The following is a 21,575-nucleotide window of genomic DNA, read 5'->3' as shown; positions in this document are numbered from 1 at the left end:
TACAGGTCTCTTCTCCAGTAGCAACTACAATGGAAAGTGTCTCCTCCCATAAAAGTATAAAAATAAAAACAGGTGAAAGATAGGAAACAGCTGTTCTCAGATACTAGCTCACTGAGAGAAAGGAAACAGATGCTCAGAGCCCTGCAATTGCCCCAAGGTATTGCCCTGGGGCAGTTTGTAGGCCCCAGTGCAGAGAGAGAAACCCCAAACACTGCCTGGTCTTCTCAGTGAGATGTGGGGACAGAGGCGGGCACGTGGGGAGGGCTTGGCAAATGGCACTTGTGGGGTGGAGCATTGCAATTGAACAAACCCAGATATGACGGAGATGATAGAATGAACAGAGAAGGATGTAAAAACAAGTATTACATGTCTGATAAATATGTCAAGAATGAAAAGGAAAAGATCTATGTGATGAGGAGATACATTCAATGAGAAAGGGCCTCAAGGAAGTTTTACAGATCAAAAATGTAATATCTGAGGGTCTCCATCTCTGCAAAAGAGCTGTCACACGGCTACACTTCGTGTTTCTCCAGGTTGTGGCCCCGGCCGCATTCTCTCCGTCCTTAAATCTTAGCCAAATATTCCTCTCCCTGTGACGTGTTCCCGGATCCACCAGACCTTGGCTGTTCACGCCTTCTACTGTGCTCATGTCTCAAAACTCCTGAACCACACTGAGCTGTTCTCTCATACTTAGGGTTTGTGCTTTACCATAAACGCCTGAAAAGGGGGATCACGTCTTTCATCTCCAGATAGCTTGCTATTGACACATCACCCACACTGAGTGGCCACTTCATAACGGCTTGTTGTGGAAGCTTGGGGTATTTGTACATTTTCTAATTAAATCATTTGTGGAGGATTTTAGCAGCTATTGAGTTGGAGTATCAGAATATTTTGCACATACGTATACACATTCATATCAAAATGTACATATATAACACACGTATAAATACATGCATACGTTATTTTAGGGAAATATTGCTATTTTATTTTAAGCATAATTATTGGATTTTCGATGGAAAATAGAAGCACATCAAAATGTACATATATGCATGCATATATGCAATATGCATATATGTATATATTTTATATGTACTTATGCATATATATTTATATATGTACATATTTATATATGTATGCATGCATGTGTATTTATATACACATATATTTATATATGCACATATATGTATGCATACTCATGTATATACGTATGCATATGTTAATATACATATATACATACATTTTGATACTATTCTATTTTCCAAGGGCAATCCAATAATTATGTTTAAAATAAAATAGGAGATTTTTTCCCCTAAAATAACTGCCCCACCTAAATACAGATATCCAAACCATTATTCTTTGGATCTGATAATATGTGTTTGTTTGTGTGTGTGTTTTTGCTATATTTATAGTCAGCAAGGTGTAGGAGATCATGGTTTTAACGAAGGGCTCTGCAGCCAGGCTATTTGAGTTGAAATTCTCCTCTTCCTATCTCTGTGACCTTGGCAGGGTACTTAACGTCCCAGCTCCTGAGTCCTCATCTCTAAGATAGGGTTGGAAACAGGCCCTTCCTCAGTGTATCACTGTAAGGTCATGTTGAGAAGTGCTTGGAGCAGCATCCGAATCCCAGTAAGTGCCAGGTGTGAATAATTTTTAATATTTTTTAGAACTCATTGAGGAAATGGTCCTTTCTCTTCATAAAATCTGCATATCAGCCATTAAAGCTAAAAAGGTAAATCTTTTCTTTTTCTTTCTTTTCTTTCAAGTGCAACATTACTTGAAAAAGGAAAAAGTAAAACATTAAATACACGTTGAAACAAAGGTAAAAATGCGGACTCTTTAAGTAAGATGTGTTTCCATTTTCTGATTTTTTTTAATAAAAATAAATTGGTAGAAAAATCCATGTTGCTGATTAATCTGGTAATCTAAAAATTTACATTCCATATTTCCTGAGGAGAGAATATACATATTCTTTCTACATAAATATTTTAAACATGCATGATGATCAATGAAGTATGGACACAGAAAGACTTATCAACCTAAAAATGCTGATGTCAATGAAGTCTAAATTTTAAAACAAAACCTACATTTTAAAACGTAAATTTTTAAAATAGAAAATCATGCTTGCCCCAATTATTTTGATGGAAGTATGTGGTTTTAAGAGTGTGGAAAGGGTAGTTAATATCAGGAGTTGACCACCAATAGTATAAGATAATTGAACATATAAGCTAACTTCTATTTTTCGGTTGCCATAGTGAAAAGGTAAAGTAATTAATAATCTTATTTGACTTTTCCCTGACTTCATGCACATCTGTGTGCCTGCGGAATGGAGAAACCAAAGCTTCAACACTTACATACATAAGAAAGAAAACCTAAATTCATAAACGAGCTTCATGGCAAGGAATTAAAACGAATTGTGTTGGTCCTTAGGAGAACTGGGCAAGTGCTCTCCAAGGGCTGTAGAATACTGGGATTTTTTCTTTCTCTGCTGCTGTTATTGTCTTTGGGCTGGACAATGCCAAGGTAGTTTCCAGAGGCTGTGAATGATCCAGTAGACAGAGGACGGGAAGCAGCAGGAGGGCACATAAGGCCACAGAAAAATCCTTGGGGAAAAAAACTATACACGTTTAGGATGCCACATGCATTTCAGTCAGCTGTAAAGGGTTGATGTTCTCAACGTAGCAAGCTAAATAATCAATAGAAAAAATGAAGCTAGAATAAAAACTTAAAACCTCCCCAACAAACAGTACAGAGCAGTTCCACACAGGGCCAATAATAAATAGATGAAAAAATGGTGTTCATTTTTCACACGTAGTGAGAATTGTGCTTTGACTAATGAGACAGACATTTTTATGATAAGATTATTGTTTTTTTTTTTTTAAAGACAACACTGAATTGTTAAAAGGTAGGTCAACAAGACATTTTGGGGTTTTTTTGCTGAGGAAGAGTCACCCTGAGCTAACATCTGTTGCCAATCTTCCTCTATTTTGTATTGGAGTTGCCGCCACAGCATGGCAGATGAGTGGTGTAGGTCCGCGCCCAGGAACTGAACCTGGGCTGCTGAAGCAGAGCGTGCCAAACTTAAACCACTAGGCCGCAGGGCTGACCCCCAGCAAGAGGTTTTTAAACAATGATGTTGGTAATATTATTACTATGATTATTTTTTAAAAATGTCATTATGAACCAGAGATGTTAAAACTATATAGTTTGTCACAATAATTCCATTTAATGTACTCTACTGTAATGAAATATCAAAATTGTAGAGTAAGATGGACATACCAAGATTCTCATAAGGAAAGTGAAAACAGGAAAAGGTAGGAAATACCAGGGCTTTCCAATATGTGTTTTCCAATAATGGTTCCAATATTAACCATTAAAGATACTCTCATTATGGAATCTATGTAGATACAAAATAATCTTTTAAAGACAAATAATGACATGAGAAAGGAATCCCAATATTGCCTTAAATGAAACAAACTATTCAAAGGCATATGTGTGTGTACCTTGCTGTTACTTTTAAAACTACACAAATACAAATAAATGCTAAAAAAATGACACAATATATGTGATTTCCTTTTTTTGTTGTTTCTTCCTATTTTATATTTTTGAATTCCATGTTCTGTAGTTTTTACTAGAAAATAACAAAAAAAAGAAACATCGAAGGGCCAGCCCGGTGGCATAGTGATTAAGTTCACAGGCTCCACTTCGGTGGCCCGGGGTTCACAGGTTCGGATCTCGGATGTGGACCTACACTTCACTCATTAAGCCATGCTATGGCAGCGTCCCACGTACAAAATATAGGAAGATGGGCAACAATGTTAGCTCAGGGCCAATCTTCCTCAGGCAGAAAGAGGAAGATAGGCAACAGATGTTAGCTCAGGGCCAATCTTCCTCACATACACAAAAAAAGAAAAAGAAACATATATTTTCTTATATAAAAGTAAATAATGTTCTAATAGAAATATTTATAATTAATAGACCTCCAAAAGAAAAAGGTTAAATATCATCTAAAATATATAAGACTTTTGCAGTCTGATTTTTGGAGAGAAGAAAGTACATATTCCTTCAACACTGCACAGTGTCCTTTCTGATGTTTGAAGACATTTTGTAACGATATTTCCCAAACCTGAGAAATGGCACTTAGAGAAGACAAATTTGCTAGCCTGAAAACACTCCACACAACCACTCAAATGGGTGACACACTGTCTTGTTATTACCAGAGACAAAGCTATTGACTAGAGATATTGATACAATTCAGAAAATTATATGATATGTAGCATTAAAAAAATAAGAGTTACATAGACCTGAGTTTTCCACATGGAAAAGAAAGGATTAGAAAACTGAAGTATTTTCATAAAATTGTAAACTAAAAAAATTGAATGACTGATATAGAAGACAAATAATATTATATTACATTTTTTTATTTTATGTAGTAATCAGGAAAGGATACTTGAATTTGGGGTCAATGCCCAGTTTCATTTTCTTTAGCATGTTTTCTGAAGGGTTCACACATGATTGAACTTTACTTATATAAGTGAATACATTTAATTTGAAGCAAAAAATATTGGAAAATGAATGACCACTTATATTTAAATTATACAATTATCATGAACACAAAAAAGAATAGAATTGCTCATCGAAACAGCGTAACTTTTGTAGAATACATTCAAAACATTGTTCACTCTCAATTCAAGCAAGAGCTATTAGTTTCATATGTACTTTTCAGTCAGCAAATTCACTTTAAAAACAAAAATGAACTGATTAAAAGAAAAGAATCTGGAACGTGAATGTCCCTTCTCTTACACTTGAATTGTGTGCAATAGGGGAAACCCCAAAGACTGAAGCCATTGTTCGTTTTATCACATTCATTTTTGCAGGTTGCTTTTGTTTCCTTAGTGCAGACTGAAAACTGAATCTGGGTTATTTGGTTTGAGAAGCCAGTCAGTAAGGCAAAGGAGAGACAGGTTATTATATGCAAAAATCATTTAAATCCACCCAAGATTCAAACCATCTAGACAAAGGTGTCTTTTCTTGTTGCAGATTTCCCTCCTTCAATACAATGTTAATTATAATAACTACAGCACAATAGCACTGACACAAGATATCTGAAAGCATAGAGTTGGTTACCTGAAGGTTTATCTATGGACCAGTTACAGTAACACAACTTGAGACACCGTGTACTTAACTATACATACATATCTGAAAGTAGTAAGTTTTAACCATAACATTAGTATCTGTCTGTGAAACTAACCTGTTTCTGTAGTGGTTGACACTTGAATCGCAGAGGAGGGAGATATTTAAATTCATTACTGTGCCCTTTCTATGCGTTCTGAATTAATCACTCAGGCCTTGCTGTCTTTCAGGCACAAAACAGGATATTATGGACTCTCCTCGTCCTTTCTGCACAACATCAATCAGCCCTTTTCCCTGGGAGACATTTTAATAACACCAATAATCATAAATCAAGATTTGGGTACTAATTGCTCGGTTTCTGCTGTGGTGTCATTCCTTCTAGTCCTTTCTATTGAATTGAGTTAGGGTATAGTCTTTTTTGGAAATTGTGAGTTTGTATTAAACATTTTTACTTGAATTTAGCATTACAGTATTTTTCTTAACTTATTTTATTATTATGTATTTTGTTGTCTCTTACGCTGAAAGCTTTAGCTCCCAATAACGTCACCATATGCTGTAATTTGTGTTGTCATCAACATAACAGTCATTGTTTTATCAATTTGTTATAAAGTTAGATTCCTTGTTTGTTGGTGGAGGTAGTAATATTTGTTTTTTTTTTCAACTCTTTGATTTCATTTTATTAACCTATAAAATGTTTATACAGCATGAAAGTCAAAATTTAATAAAGACTTCTCCTTAGATAAATTTCACTCAGCCCTATTTCACCCTAGTTCCTTCCATCTCCAACAAATGTTGATGATCCTTTCATTTTTTAAGCTAATTTCTCTGTAAAAAAAAAATAAAAAAGCAAGGCCGGCCCTGTGGCTTAGTGGTTAAGTGAGTGCGCTCCACTGCTGGCGACCCGGGTTCGGATCCCGGGCTCGCACCGATGCACTGCTTCTCTGGCCATGCTGAGGCCACATCCCACATACAGCAACTAGAAGGATGTGCAGCTATGACACACAACTATCTACTGGGGCTTTGGGGGGAAAAATAAATAAATAAAATCTTTAAAAAAAAAAAGCAGATTTATATTTGCTATTATGATATAATCTTAATCTATCTTTTAATGAGATGCTTCATGTATTGTAAGAAATTGCTTTGCTGAAGCACAATCACAAGGAATTATTTGGAAGTTAGGAACATGACTATTTCTCAAATAATTGCTGTTTCAGAAAAAAGCATTTAGGGAGAAAACAAGGATTAAATTGTGAGTAGAAGTCTCTGTTTTGTGTTGTTCTTGTTATTTTTTAAGTTACGTTTATCAACTTTATATGTTTTATATATCTATATATTTTTCCCTGCAGTTCCGTGCATTCTTTTTAGTGTACAGCTCTGGGTTTTAACTATTTTACGGTCGTCATTACCACAATCATGATATGGAAGAATTCTGTCACCTCACAATTTTCCCCTGTGCTCCATTATGCTCACACTTTCTCCCAACCCCCAGCCCTTTGCAGATATTGAATTGATTTTTGTCCCAATAGTATTGCCTTTTCCAGAGTGTCATGTAAATGGAATCACAGTACACGTAGACTTTTTAGTCTGGCTTCCATCACCCTGAATAAAGCATCGGTCCTGCGTGACATCAGGTCACTACGTATATAGTAGTTTTTTTTTTTTTTTAATTGTTGAATAATATTCTAATATATGGATATGCCAAAATCTGTCAGGAACATTTGCGTTGTTTCCAGTTTTGCATGCTTATGAATAAACTTAACAAACATTCACATACAAGTTTTTGTGTGCACGTGTCTTTATTTCTTTAGGGCAAATGCCTAAGAGTGGAATTGCTGATTCAAATGCTGAGGATAGGCTACACTTTATCAGAAACTACCAAGCTGTCTTCCAAAATGTCCATACCATTTTGCACCCCAACAACTGTGAATGAGAGTTCCAGTTGTTCTGGTCCTCACTGGTTGGCAACGTCCAGTTGATATTTTGGGATTTTGCTGCAGTTGCTGTTGTTTTGAAACATTAGAATATGTGTGTAGTGGTACCTCATCTGATTTTATTTTGCATTCCTTAATTAGCAAAAATTTTTAGCATCATTTCATGTGCTTATTTGCCATACATATACCTTCTTGGGTGATGTGTATTTTCAAATCTGTTACGTATTTATTATTATTAATTGGGCGGTTTGCTGTTTTTTATTGAGTTTTGAGAGTTCTTATGCATTTGAGTCCTTTATCAGTTATGTTTTGCAAATATCTTTTCCCAGTCTGTGCCTTTTTTTTCCGTTAACATTTCTTTTTCTTTTATGGATCATGCTTTTTTGGTCATATCTGGGATATCCTTGTCTAATAAATTCCTACTTCAAAAACTTAACCATATGAACTGGCCTGGGGGAATGGACCAGGTGATACACGTCTTAAGAGAGTGAGTAAGAAAGAGTTGACAGGGAGCCTGCAATCCGTTTCCTTCCTTTCTTGTAAACATGCTAAAGACAGACTTCTTGGTCAATGCTCTGAAGGCATTTGCTAGTGGAAAATCTTTTATCTGTAGAATGCTCTGGCTAAGATTGCTTACAGTAAATACCTAGAATCATTGGATTTATGGGTCATGGATTTAGGAAAAATATCCCATGACTTACGTAACTATTAAAGTATAAAACGAAGCTGTGCCATGACAGAAATATTCAGTTGAATGAATGGAAGTCTGTAAAACTTGACTAAGACGGATACAAGAAATGCGTTTCAATTTGTTTGTAAGGAGAAATTTTTGGAAAACATCTGTTGAGCTTCTATAACCATGAAAGAATTTCATGCGTTAGAAATATGCAAATGAAGAAAATTACTTTTGATAAAGACATCTCCCAAGAGTACAAAGAGGGATCCGTGCTTACATGGCATTGCAGTAGCTCTAAATTCACCGCATGGAGATTACGGTATCTTGTTACCAACTTGGAAATTCTTTTCCTTACTCTTTCATTTTACACCTATACCTATTGATTTACAAAGTTAGAACAAATAAAGAAGTTGTAACATTTACCTTTAATTGCACATTGATTTTGAAACTGCCCTTGGTGTTTACTCATTTATCTAAATTACCTTACATCTGTATTTCCTAGGTGAAGACATGCTTTATGGCTATCAAAGATTCCGGGAAAAAAAAGCAGAGTCATTAGACACACTCATGTTAATAAATGAGCTCCGTCTAAATTATAGATCTGTAAAGAGTCATTTTTTCTAAGGATTAGTAATTATTGCTTATACTCCAATTGCGTGTAAAAGGATCTCCCTGTCATTACTACTTGATTATGGTTATTGACAGCTACACATACACAGACACACATATACACATGTATTATTTTTTATATATAACTTATGTACATAATTATAAATATATACATGTACACATGAGTATACAGTCATGTGTCACTGAAGTATGGGGACACATTCTGAGAAATGTGTTGTTAGGCAATTTCATCGTTGTGTGAACATTATGGAGTGTACTCACACAAACCTAGATGGTATAGCCTACTACACACCTAGGTTCTATGGTACTAACCTTATGAGACCACTGTCGTATGTGTGGCCCTTCATGGACCGAAATGTTGTGATGCAGCACATGACTGTATATGAATATGTATACATATATGAACCCATATTAATATATATGTATATACATATTAATATGGGTTCATATAAAAGTTCTAGTATATACATTCCAGTATATATACTTCTGATATATATATTTATAATGTATATATATGTGTGTGTGTGTATATATATATGTTCTAATATATATATATTAGAAGTTCAGAACTTCAATCCAAATGAGAATCTAAATTTCTAGAAAAGAGTGGAACAGAGCAGTAATCTCTGTTCTACTTTAATAATACCAGTATTGACACATCTATAAATAAATTATTTACAGATTCACATGATCTTAAAATATTGGCTATCATATGAGTAAAACTGAAATCAGAAGCCAGTATCAGAGAAAAATCAATAGTGTTTGGGAATATTAAGAGACAAAAAATAAAAAATAAACCAACAAAACATGTAGCTTTTGTAGAATAAATTCTAAGTACCTGAAGTGAACACACACAGGAGGTACTGGTTTTATATTAAGCACATGGATTGCTCCTGGTAAATAGGGAACAACACAGCAACAGTTAAGAGTAAGTGCCCTTGAAGAAATGATGCCCTCTCATTACTTTAAGGAGCGGATCTAAGCAGTAAAATCCCCAGAGCCCGTCCACTACAATTACTCTACAGGCCCACAAAGAGTATGGATAAAACGAACAAATGCCGTCATTAAAGACGGACAAGGCTCTAGCTATTTGGGGAATTGATTTAATAAACCAAGAGTTAAAACTCTGAAGTTATTTGATGAAAACAAAAATATCAAGCATGTTCATCTGTCTCGTGTGCCACCGCCTAATTTATAACTCTTGACCAAAAGGACAAACCTATTTTTCTTCTACTCTGCAACCCCCTGCAAAGAGAAACCTCGCCGATCCTGTCAAAGAATCAAGTATTTTGCCATTGGAAAAGAAGTCTTAGCGAGCCACAGCTTAGCATTCTGAAATATTATTGCCATCCTCACCTTCCATTGGCAGAGGAGTAAATCTTTTCCTGCTTTACTCATGCTTGTGGTTTAAGTCCACGGAGCAAAAGTGGCAAAGGCCCTCATTGGAAGCGTGCAAACCAGGAATGTCCAAGCCACATCTATTTGTGCAGCACAATTCCAAGACAACATAGGAAGAAGGCAATTTTTTTGTTTCCATGGATGTAGATAGCATCATTTCTTTCCATTTAGAACATAATTAAATTGCCTTTGGGTCAAAATACGTTTCTCTCATGCTTCTTGTTGAATCTCTTAGTGACAGAGTCTGATTAAACATCCAAAGGTACTAAAGTATCTGTTATGATACCTAGTAAAGATTCAACCTCCTTTCCGTTCTGGCGAAACAAATGTGCACAAATGTACTTTGCATAACAATTTACATCCTCGGATAAACTTCAATAATCAGAGCACATGCCGTAAATTAAATGCTCCATGCTCTGTCAACATAATTGGTTTTCCATTTTGCAAGGTGGCTCGAGGCTATTAGTTCCCAAATAACTAAAACGTTATTTTTATACATGGTAGTAAGTTACAAAGTGCAAATGTACTTGCATTTGCTTATACCTGCTCAGGGTTGAAATATTTAACTTGCAAGTTAGCAAGTGAATTTTATATTTATATGTAGAATAAAAGTGCTTGTAAAGGTGCTTATACAAGAGCTTACAAAGGCAATGTTTAAAGCATTCTTCTTCATGCCAGGTCCTATAAAAACGTGGGAAAAAAAATAGCATTATAGGTAGACTTCTTATTCCTTAATGGTTGGACTGGACAAGCCAGGAGCATCTGTAAAACCCATTCTGGAAAAATGTTATGAAAAGGATATTTTGTTGCAATTAGGAGCCATGGTTTAGTTTAATAAAACAAAGATTAGAAATACATTTTCTTTGATCTACTGTATTATTCACATTTACTAAGACTATTACAATTTGAATCATGAAACTGCTATTCTCATAGGTCAAAAATGACAATTCCATGTGGTTCAACTAGATAAGCAATGCTCAAATATATTCTAGGGTTTGTGGGGCTAGGTAAAGTCCCCCTCCAACTAGCTGGGAATTGGTGACTGGTGTTATAAAATTTTAACCAGGATTATACGGAATTTTCAGATTCCGTTATGCTTTTCTTCTAAAAAAGAACAAAGACAACATCAGGAAAAGATGCTTTTAAAAAAAGCATCTTTTTTTTTACTGCTTAAAAAAAAAAATTAAGCCAAGTTATTGGAAACATTCAGGCCACAATTTTAAGTTTCATTTAACAAAAATACCGGGGACATTAACGTGAACAGGTTTTATGAGGCAAGGCCACTGTCAGCATCGTCATGCATGAAAAAGAAAAATAACACCATATAATAAAACCTGATTTTTAGAATTATAAAAATTATATAAATTACATAAAATTGTAAATTATCCAAAATTAGAAAAATTATAAATTACATAAATTACACAAATTATAAAAAATATCTAAAATCCCAGGGGCAGGCATACGTCTGTAGCAGCACTAATTTACAGAAGAGAGGAGCTGGTAGAGGGAAGCCATTTTTAGTGAGTTGAGAATAATTAATCCTTGTGATTATATTTCAAATTTTGATTGTGAAGAAATCTTATTTGAAAATCCACTGTAGTCACTCATAACTAATAAGTAACTGAAACAATACTCCACATAAAAAATAAAATCAGTCTCCTAACTTGGAATATCTATGCTCTTAGATATATAAATTGAAGGAATTTATCAGGATGGGGAATTATGTAAATTAAGGAATGCACTGAATTTAAAGATATTTACAGAGCACAAATGAACAGTTGTCATAGCAGTGAATAGTTTGGGGTAGTTTATGTCTAACCTATAAATTTTTTATGGAAATAAGTGTGGAGAATCAAGAAGGTCTCTTTCAATGCATTGGTGCTTCAATTTAAAATTACAATTGCTTACCTCAGACTTGCTTTTTCTTAATGTTACGCAAAGGCCAGGTTTAGGATTTGATAACTGCATAGAATTGACTTTCGATGTCAAAATAATGGGTTTAAAACTTTTCCATGTGAATACCAGCTGCGTCCACATGAAGTGTTAAAATAGTTTAACACTTTAAATAGTTTAAACTTTATTCCCCATATTTTTTAATGTAATTAAGTTAAACTTCATTAACTTTACTCCCCATGTTTGTAAAATGGGGATATCACAAACTTGCCTGAGGGGATTGTTGGGAGGATTAAAAGTAAATTCAGAAGGCAAAGTGTCCGCCACATAGCAGTTTCTCACTAAATGCTACTTTGTTCCCTCATCTTTCTGCTTCAAGAAAATAGGTTGCATGCCTAATGTCATCCGAAACATGAAGTTGGTCACAACAGTAAACCATCAAGAGAACGTGAGTGGATTGCCAGCACCCCATCGCAACTTTTAGAAAACAAGCTGACATATCTCCTTGTAAACTCCACTGCTTGATCACTAGTAGCGGGTTTTCACTTGAAAAGTAACACATTGTAAGTTTACACTAGGGTGTGATTCCATAATTAAAAAAATGAAATTTAGTGGTAGGCAAATTCTATCTTCCTAAGGGCTTTCTCCAGGAAAGAGGACATCAACATGCATATGCCCTGGGCAGTTGCTGGGCCATCATGGGGGCCGCATTTGGAACTGGCCAAACGGGCTTGTATCGTGAGGGGTGATCAAATACCTCAGAGTAATCCTGCAATGTAACAAAAGCAAAAATAAACATGTGGGATTACTTAAACTAAAAGACACTTGCAAGGAAAGGAAACCATTAACAAAAAGAAAAGGCAACCAAGGAATTGGAGAAAATATTTGCAAACCATATATCTGATAGTAGCTTAATATAACATGAGAAACAAATATAACTCACTAGCAAAAAAACAAATAACTTGATTGAAAAATGGGCAAAGGACCTGAATAGACGTTTATCCAAAGAAGACATACAGGTGGCCAACAGGTACGTGAAAACATGATTAATCATCAGGGAAATGCCAGTCAAAACCACAATGAGATATCACCTGCATCTATTAGGATAACTATTATTTTTAAAAAAAGAAGATAAGTGTTGGCGTGGATGTGCAGAAAAGAGAACTCGGTGGGAATTTAAATTGGTACAGCTATTATGGAAAACAGTATGGTGGTTCCTCAGAAAATTAAAAATGGAACTACCGTATCATCCAGCAATTCCACCTCTGGGTATACACCCAAAGGAAATGAAAACAATATGTCTAAGAGATATCCGTTCTCCCAGGTTCATTGCAGAATTATATCACAGTAGCCAAGGTATGGAAACAACCTAAGTGTCCATCAACAGATGAATGGATAAAGAAATGCAGTATATATATAGACCGTGGAATATTATTCAGCCTTAAAAAAGAAGGAAATCCTGCAATTTTCAACAACATGTAGGGACATGAAGGACGTTATGCTAACTGAAATAAGCCAGACACAGAAAGACAAATACTGTATGATCTCACTTATGTGTGGAATCTAAAATAATCAAACCCATAGAAGCGAAGAGTCTAGCGGGGGTTGCCAGGGGCTGGGGGAGGGAGGTAATGATCAAAGGGTACAAAGTTTCAGCTATGCAAGATGAATAAGTTCTGGAGATCCACTAATCAGCAAAAATCAAAAACAACATATTCAGATGCGAAGTCTATCAAATATTAGGTCAGAGGTTATAAATAGTGCTTATCCTAGCTCCCACTCATACTCAGGTTTAAAAAAAAACGAGGGAGGAATGAGCGCTAAATTGATGGGGAAAAATGTGCCATCATTAAAACTCTTGGTAGTTCTTCCTCTACCACGTGATTCCGTTTTAATTTCAATCCGGTTGAGTTTTAAGCCACAAGCCTGGCCTGCAGTGGAAGGGATGATAGATGGCTTTTACCTACAGTGTAATGCAGCAGATTTTGTAATTAAACTCTGAACCACCACTGCCTTAAGGTGCAGACATCATCTGAGACATTTGTGACATGAATTCTAAAATGATAACTTCCCCCAGACATTTATGTGCCTCATCAGGAAGGACGAGCAAGGCAGTGGTTTTGTCACCCCGTCTAGGCACCAGCCAGTGATAAATCACGACAGGACTTGCAGACTCCTGCTTGCTGTGAACTTTTATGTAAGACTCTACTGTATTGTTGGTCTCTCAATCCTTATCCCTGTGTTCAGGAGCTCAGCACGTGGCTGTAAAAATTTCCCTTCAGGTTAGACAAACAGCACATTTCTTTAAGATTTCTCCCTGCCTCCCAAGCTTTCGAACACATCATTTGGGCCATATTAGAACAGTATTTGAACAGAACACTACTGTAACTATTTTGCTTGTTACCCTCCTTGTGAGTTTACTCTTGTTACATATTTGCAGAATACCATAAATCCAGATGTACGTGTATGTGTGTCCGTGTTTCTAATTGTGTCTTTAATTGAAATTAAAAAGAATTTTAAACATGCCCAAAAGTTTCTGAATCATAGAAGAGATCTAATTTGCCTTAAGTAGTGAAAGAGTTGACAGCCCCAATATAATCTTTATGAAGAGTAGTTCAGTTTTTACATTGTTAGCATTATTCAGTTCTGTCTTCAGAGGGTTTACGTATTCAGAGTATGTCAATGCGTAGTTTGTCTTTCTTGAGATCGAAGGTCATATTTTGCATGGTTATAAGTTCATCCTGTTTCCTTGACCTGTACGTTGTTTCTTCCTGGAATACTCCTTGTACTTGTCCTCCTGGGTCAAGTTGTGATCTGATTGTAATCTTGTGTCTAGAGGCAGGAGGCCCTCTAGGGATGGGGCATGATGAGAATGGGATTTACTTTGCACAGCAAAGGATTAGTTTATCACATGGAGAGGATGGGCAGAGGGGAGGTCAACTGTGGTTCAGTTGGGTCATCTGAGTCCAATTATATCTCCTAATCCAGTTCCTTGAGTCCCGTGGCTCATGAGTGCTACCGTTGTGTTCACGGCCACTCTGCCCAGCTAGTTCTGAACCAACAAAAATGAATACTTGGCACTGTGCCCCATGATACACACAGAGCCAAGAACTGTACTCTGGAATGCTGAAGCATGGGAAACATAAAAAAAAAATATCCTTTGTGTTTGAGTTTTCCAGTGAAAAAGAGCAGACGCTGTCTAACTTCTGCCTTTCAAAGACTGCATCCAATTGGCAGAGCCCGAATCACATGAAATCCCAGAAATTCTACTCAAAACTGTATTCTCTGTGAACCAGGTAATATAACAGAAAATGTTCACAGCTGCCTTGTTTAAAAGAGCTTCGAAAAGTGGAATCGACCATCCATCTGCCAATAGGAGAATGGATCAATCCATCGTGGTAAAGTCTAGAATAATATACATACCAGACAGGAGAGAAAGCAAATGAACTTCAAGGTGCCTGCAACACTGGAATGGATCTCAGTATGTGATAGAAAGCAGCCAGAGAGGAAACAATACATAGGCTACAGGCTCATTTATATGAAATGCAACACTTGCACTGTCAGGCATAAAAATTTAGAAAAGAACAAGAAAGCAATTGCTACATAAAAATTTAGAAAAGACCAAGAAAGCAATTGCTACAAATTCAGGATGGAGCTTACCTCCACGGGAAACGGAAAAAGTACCCTGGAGGGCTGGGAGCTGCTGGCAATGTACTATTTCTTGACAACCTGGTGGTTCTGTGCTTTGCCTCATTCAGAAAGCTGTGCGTTTATTTTTAAGCCCTTTTTATGAATGCAAGTCTTATGTCATTGAAAAAGTTTACAAAGGGAGAAAAAAGGATCTGAACTGCATACACAATCTTTCTCTGCAAGGGAAATGGAGAAAGAGTGTTTTATTTTCTGGGTCCAACAATACAGAGGAATTCAGCAAAGGGGGTTGAAATGGATGCTAAGTGTGAGTTCATCATCCTGCACCCTTGCCACCACCATCACCAGGGGACGAGATTCATTTTTTCCACTTTTGGAAAGCCCCATCACTCCCCACTTCTTGAAGAGCAGTGGGGTGGGCACAGTTGACAATTTGACCAATAGCTCAGGGTTAAAACTGCATGGCGACTCTTTGTATTTTGTGTGTCATCTTCCTTATTTTGTGTGCATAATCAATGTTAAATATGTATGTTTATTTCTATCTATGATCTATCTGTCTTTCCATCTCTACATCCATCCATCCATCCATTCATTGATCTATTGATCTAGATAGATAGATAAATGATAGAGAGAGAGATAGAGGGATAGATATAGATAGATGATAGATGATAGATAGATAGATAGATGATAGATAGATAGATAGATAGATAGATAGATAGATAGATAGATAGATAGGTGATAGATAGATAAAACATAAAATCTTCTTTTGCTTTGAAACTTTTAGCCTTCCGTTGAATTAATTATATTTCTCAGTTCATGGTTTGATATCACCATCCTTAATCAATGGAAGCTCAATTTCTCCTATTTTATTTTGTTTTATTGTTTTTTTTTTTGCCACTTTTTTCCATAACCCATTCTCTTTGTACTCCACTCACCCTCCCAATAGCATCCACCGATTGAATTTCATGTATCCATTTTTTAAAGTTCTCCTTGCAAGTGTGTACTAGTTACCCCCTGCTTGAAATCCTCTGTCTTCTCCACCTTTGAGTAACATCCATCCATCACCTTTCAGATCTCCAAGGATCCCTCACTTGAGTGGACTTTTCCATATCTATTCTGCCAGCACATTTATTAGCCCTTTTTCATTCTCAAAATATCTACTTTTTATTTCCTTTGGGGCAATGAGATATTAAATATTTGTGTTTTCATTCCCTCATTTAAAGAGGTTTTAGGTACTAAGATTTTTAGACTCAGGAAATTTTTGTAGGAGGCCAGGAAGAAAAAGATTGTCAATAAATCAATTCCCTTCCTAATTTTGTGTTTCTAAAATGAGCAAACAACTCTGGGAAATTACATCAGGCATCACGGAGAGACTGATAACTCTGAAGGACGCATGAACTGGGAGGGAGGGAATTTACTCAAACCTACAAGAGTTTTGCAGAGCCTGGAAGAGAGATCACAGGTGTGCTCTGTTGGTTTTGCAAGCAGGGAAGGTACCTGTGCTGTCATTCCTAAATCTGAATTAACTGCATGATTCTCCCTTGGAAAATGTCTCTGGATTCTATACACAACAGGGAAACAGATAAGCTGCTAAGAACTGAAGACCCATATAGATGAGAAAATTAGCAACAAAGAAACAACCCTGGACGTATGGCACATCCATGGAAAATATAGAAGAGATTGAGTTTAATTTTGTCACCAGCTTGTTGAAACGCGCCCTCAGAGTTATGACGTTAGTTGACCTGTAAAAACAAAGAAATGCTCCATCTCCTCTACAGCTTCGATGGGACTAAATTGTATGAGAAATCATACCTACTGGCGTTCAAAGTGTTATTACACTTTCTGGATGCTGATGGATGCTCTCTGTCTCCCTTGTCTATATGCTTTGTGAGCACAACAAACCCATCTAGGTATCATTGGAGCATTGCTGGCGCAGGTCCTATTGAAACGTATACAGTAAGTGAGTATTTGTTGATTGTGTGGATTTGTAGGAGGCATACGCCTTCAGAAACTAGCGTGTATGCTAACAATTAGGCAGTGTGGGTAGTCTGAATTCGAATACAATGAAATATAAAGGGTCGTATAAGCTCAGACTTCTTATAGCCATTAATTTATTATGGCTCTTAGGTGCCTAGAGTCCCGTGGTGGGCATAAACACTGAGTTTGCAGTTGGTGTTTGATAAATCCAATGGGGTCCTTCTACATTAACCACCTTGATTCTTCCCCAGAAGCCATATTTATTACCTAAATAGCATTGTGGTTCTTCCCCGTGGCTATCATCTACCCAAAGTCACTGGCATTGTAACTTTGGCAAATGCCAAAATGTACTATGTAGATATTTGGCTCTTGGAAATAATCTGTGGTTACATCTCATAATCAAGACTGTGTTTGTTAATACTACTGGAGTCTTCAGGCTGTAAGTAACTGTATTTGTTTGCCAGGGCTGTCATAACAAAAACCACAGATAGGGTGGCTTAAACAATGGACATTTATTTCTCACTGTCTATCATAATATAGTCTTAAGAGATATGGACTGCCTGGATGCCCACAGAACATCTCATGGACCCATTACCCTGCCGGACATCATGCTAATAGGTAAGAGCTGGAGGTCATGGTAGGATGCCACTCCAGATGGTGGGAGATAAAGCAGATTTTTGTCTTAGTGTTGCTACATTCCAATCAAAAAATTTTTTTCTACCACCAAGTATAAACTCCAATTAGCATCAGAAGACCATAAAAATTAATTCCCATTTAAATTATTTCCATTGTAAGATTTTCATTAACCGCAAGAACTGGCAGACTGAGCAAATAGAATTTAAAATTCTCCCATGCATTTCAAAAGTGAATTCCAAAATTAATTGAAAGAAAAACTGGTAATTTCAGAAGTGATAGAAAAAGGGAGTAAGGACATTTTAGCTCATTGAAGGGGGAGTTTGAGGCCCTCTGCTCTTGGGTGCTGATTCTTTCTTCCATGTTCATTCTAAGATATTTATGAGTATTTAAAAGAAAATTAAAATGAGGGATGGGACAGCTGAGAATAAGGAGATTCCTTTGGGCAGGAGCTGAAGAAAGTTCTTGCATTTGATTTTCACAAAAGGCATTCTGTCACCAAAAACAAATCAAGAAATAGTAGAGGTTTAGAAGCACAAATCATATCTATAAATGGAAAAACAATAATCCAATTGTCTTGAATACGTAACACGTGTCAGCGTAGTATAAACTAGGTGACGCAGGGCATCTGGTGCTGTGTGGACTTTATATAAACTAGGCTATGTTGTACAGATACTCACACACAAGCTCACACATACAATCTTGCATTTTCTTTGAAATAAACTTGAACGGCAATCTTTTAAGATACGTGTTTACTGTGATGTAGCAATTCCACTCCAACTTATTATGTGAAAACACGTATCCACATACGACCTTGTACATGAATGCTCATAGCAGCACTATTTGTAACAGCTAAAAATTGGAAACAATCCAAATGTCCATCAATGGATGAATGGGTAAGCAAAATGTGGTATTCCATACAATCATAGATTATTATATGATCATATAAAGGAGTGAAGTAGTGCTGCGGGCTACAAGATGGATAAATCTTGAAAACATCATGCTAAGTAAAAGCAGCCAGTCACAGAAGAACACATGTTGTAGGATTCCATTTATATAAAATATACAGAATAGGCAAATTGAGAGAGACAGAAAGTAGATTAGTGGTTGCCAGGGGCTGGAAGGAGAAGAGGAATGAGAGTGACTGTTAATGGATACAAGATTTCTTTTTGGAGTAATGAAAATGTCTAAAATTGATTGTGGTGATTATTGCACAACTCTGTGAATAAACTAAAAACCATTGAATTTTTAAAAAAGTAAATTGTATGATATGTGAATTTAAAGCCAATTTTTTTTTGTGTGTGTGTGAAGAAGATTAGCCTTGAGCTAACATCTGTTGCCTATCCTCCTCTTTTTGCTGAAGAAGATTGGCCCTGAGCTAACATCTGTGCCCATCTTCCTCTGTTTTATATGTAGGACGCCTCCATAGCATGGCTTGATGAGCGGTGCATAGGTCCATGCCCGAGATCCGGACCTGCGAACCCCAGGCCACTGAAGTGGAGCACACGAACTTAACCACTACACCATCAGGCCGGCCCTAAAGCATATTTTTTTTAAGATACATGCTTAGTATTTTTTTGGTGTTAGCTCAGGTTGGCCCTGAGCTAACATGTGTGCCAATCTACCTCTATTTTCTATGTGGGATGCTGTCACAGCATGGCTTGATGAGCAGTGTGTTTCTGAGAACTGAGCCCACAAACCCTGGGCCACCAAAGCAGAGCACGTGAACTCAACCACTACGCCACCGGGCTGGCCCCAGTATTTGTGTTTTTTAAAGAAAGGTCCTCAAACATGTTCTTTTTTCCCCATTTATTCTATTTTCTCCCTCACTCCCCACACTTACGAAGTGTGAAAATCCCAGAATCTCCATAGCAATAACTTTCTGAAAATGCTACAATATAACAACATCATTTTGTTTTGATTTGAGAAAATCAATTCCCTATTATATCTCCTTTAGGCCAGCATGATCCATGGAGAATCCGTATATATTACTGAAATATTTATTTTCATCTACCAAAAGTCCTTAGAACTTGAGTTCTTTTTTGAAAACATTATTCCAAGTTATTTATATTGATGAATTTATTCAATATAGTATTTTCTTGAAATACATTTCAGAATTTCAGTATACTCAAAGGAGAAAACATTATAGAGTTTTTCTCCATTTTGTCTTTTAGTGCCACCAGTGGCAGATAAGACAAGTAATGTGGGGGACAAAAGTTGATTCATGTGGAAATGAAAAAAAATGGGGGAAAAGGAAACAAATAATGGGCAGCTTCATTCTCTATCAAAATACCCAAACTAAAATCAGTGAGGGTCTTAATTGTCTCAGATGTAATGGAGACACGGCTGGTGTGACTCGTGGAACTCCTTTATTGAGGAAGCACGCCTCTTCTGCAGATACCTTCCCATGCAGAGGCATGATGCAGCCATATAAGCCAGCACTAGATCAGCAGTCCTGTGGACAGGTGGTCCAGCATCCTAGACTGTGCCCAGTGACCTCCATCTTTGCAGGAAGCATCAGCAGCCCCATGTCCATGTGACCCACCTTGCTAGTGTGTTCACATCTGAATCCATCCAATCCTGTATCCACCATCCACTCTCTCACTCCTGATCTCATCATACTGCCACCTTCTGGAAAATCTTAATTTCTCCTCTTCAACTGGGTCCTGCTTACATTGACTCAACTCTTAGGCAACTTAGATTCCTTTACTATCTCCTATGTCATCATTTTGTCTATATAGTCAAGACCTCTTTTATTCTACTGCTCTTTAATTTTACTACCTATGGGAAAAAAAATCATAATTTGTACTCCTACTCACAAATGCACACACACGCACATCAATTTTTAATGTGAAATCATCCTGGAATTATTGGAATTATCCCCTTTAGGTCTTGAAAATATATATATTTGCATTCCTGCTGGGATCTATTTGCTATTGTAGAAATCTTGCATCACTAATCATAAATGATTTTAATATACAGGCATTAGTATTCAGTTATGCTAAATCCATAAAATAATGCTTTACAAGTTTTCCTTCTTTATACACAGCCTGAAGCAGCTTATGTAGCATTGAAAAAGGATGTTACATTCTATCAAATTTATAGGAGAAGACATTTACGCTTGGGCTTTCGTAAGAACCTCTTTGTCATCATCCTCAATAATTACATGATAAGAGTTTGTGTATCTTCCTTCATTATTGGAGTGATTTTTGTTTCCCCTGAAAATCACTTCATCTCCGTTTCTCATTTTTTATATGTCATTTGACAATGAATCAACCTACATACTATAAAATTCAGTTCCTTTCTGCTTTCTTCTGCATTCTCTTTTCTAACACCTGCTTTTTTGTTACCATTTCTGCATTTTAATTGCCGTGAATGGTATTCATGCTTTTATATTCTCAAGCAGCTGACCTTACATTCAGATCTGTACCAGTTATATTTTCAGTGATTTGTGTGACTCTAAGAGTAAAATCAATGAGCATATCTGTATATCTGTATTATGATTCCCGTTTTAAACAGTAAAATCAATTATGTCGCTACAACTGAATTTTTCATCTCTACAATCATCAGTAATTTCCACATCTGGGACAACAGAAGGTAAAATGGCATCTCCTTTCATATGTTCCACTTCATTTGAAAATAATTTATATCTTGATGGT

Source organism: Diceros bicornis, chromosome X (genome assembly GCF_020826845.1).
Source record: "Diceros bicornis minor isolate mBicDic1 chromosome X, mDicBic1.mat.cur, whole genome shotgun sequence".
Taxonomy (NCBI): domain Eukaryota; kingdom Metazoa; phylum Chordata; class Mammalia; order Perissodactyla; family Rhinocerotidae; genus Diceros; species Diceros bicornis.
This window is presented reverse-complemented; position numbering follows the sequence as displayed.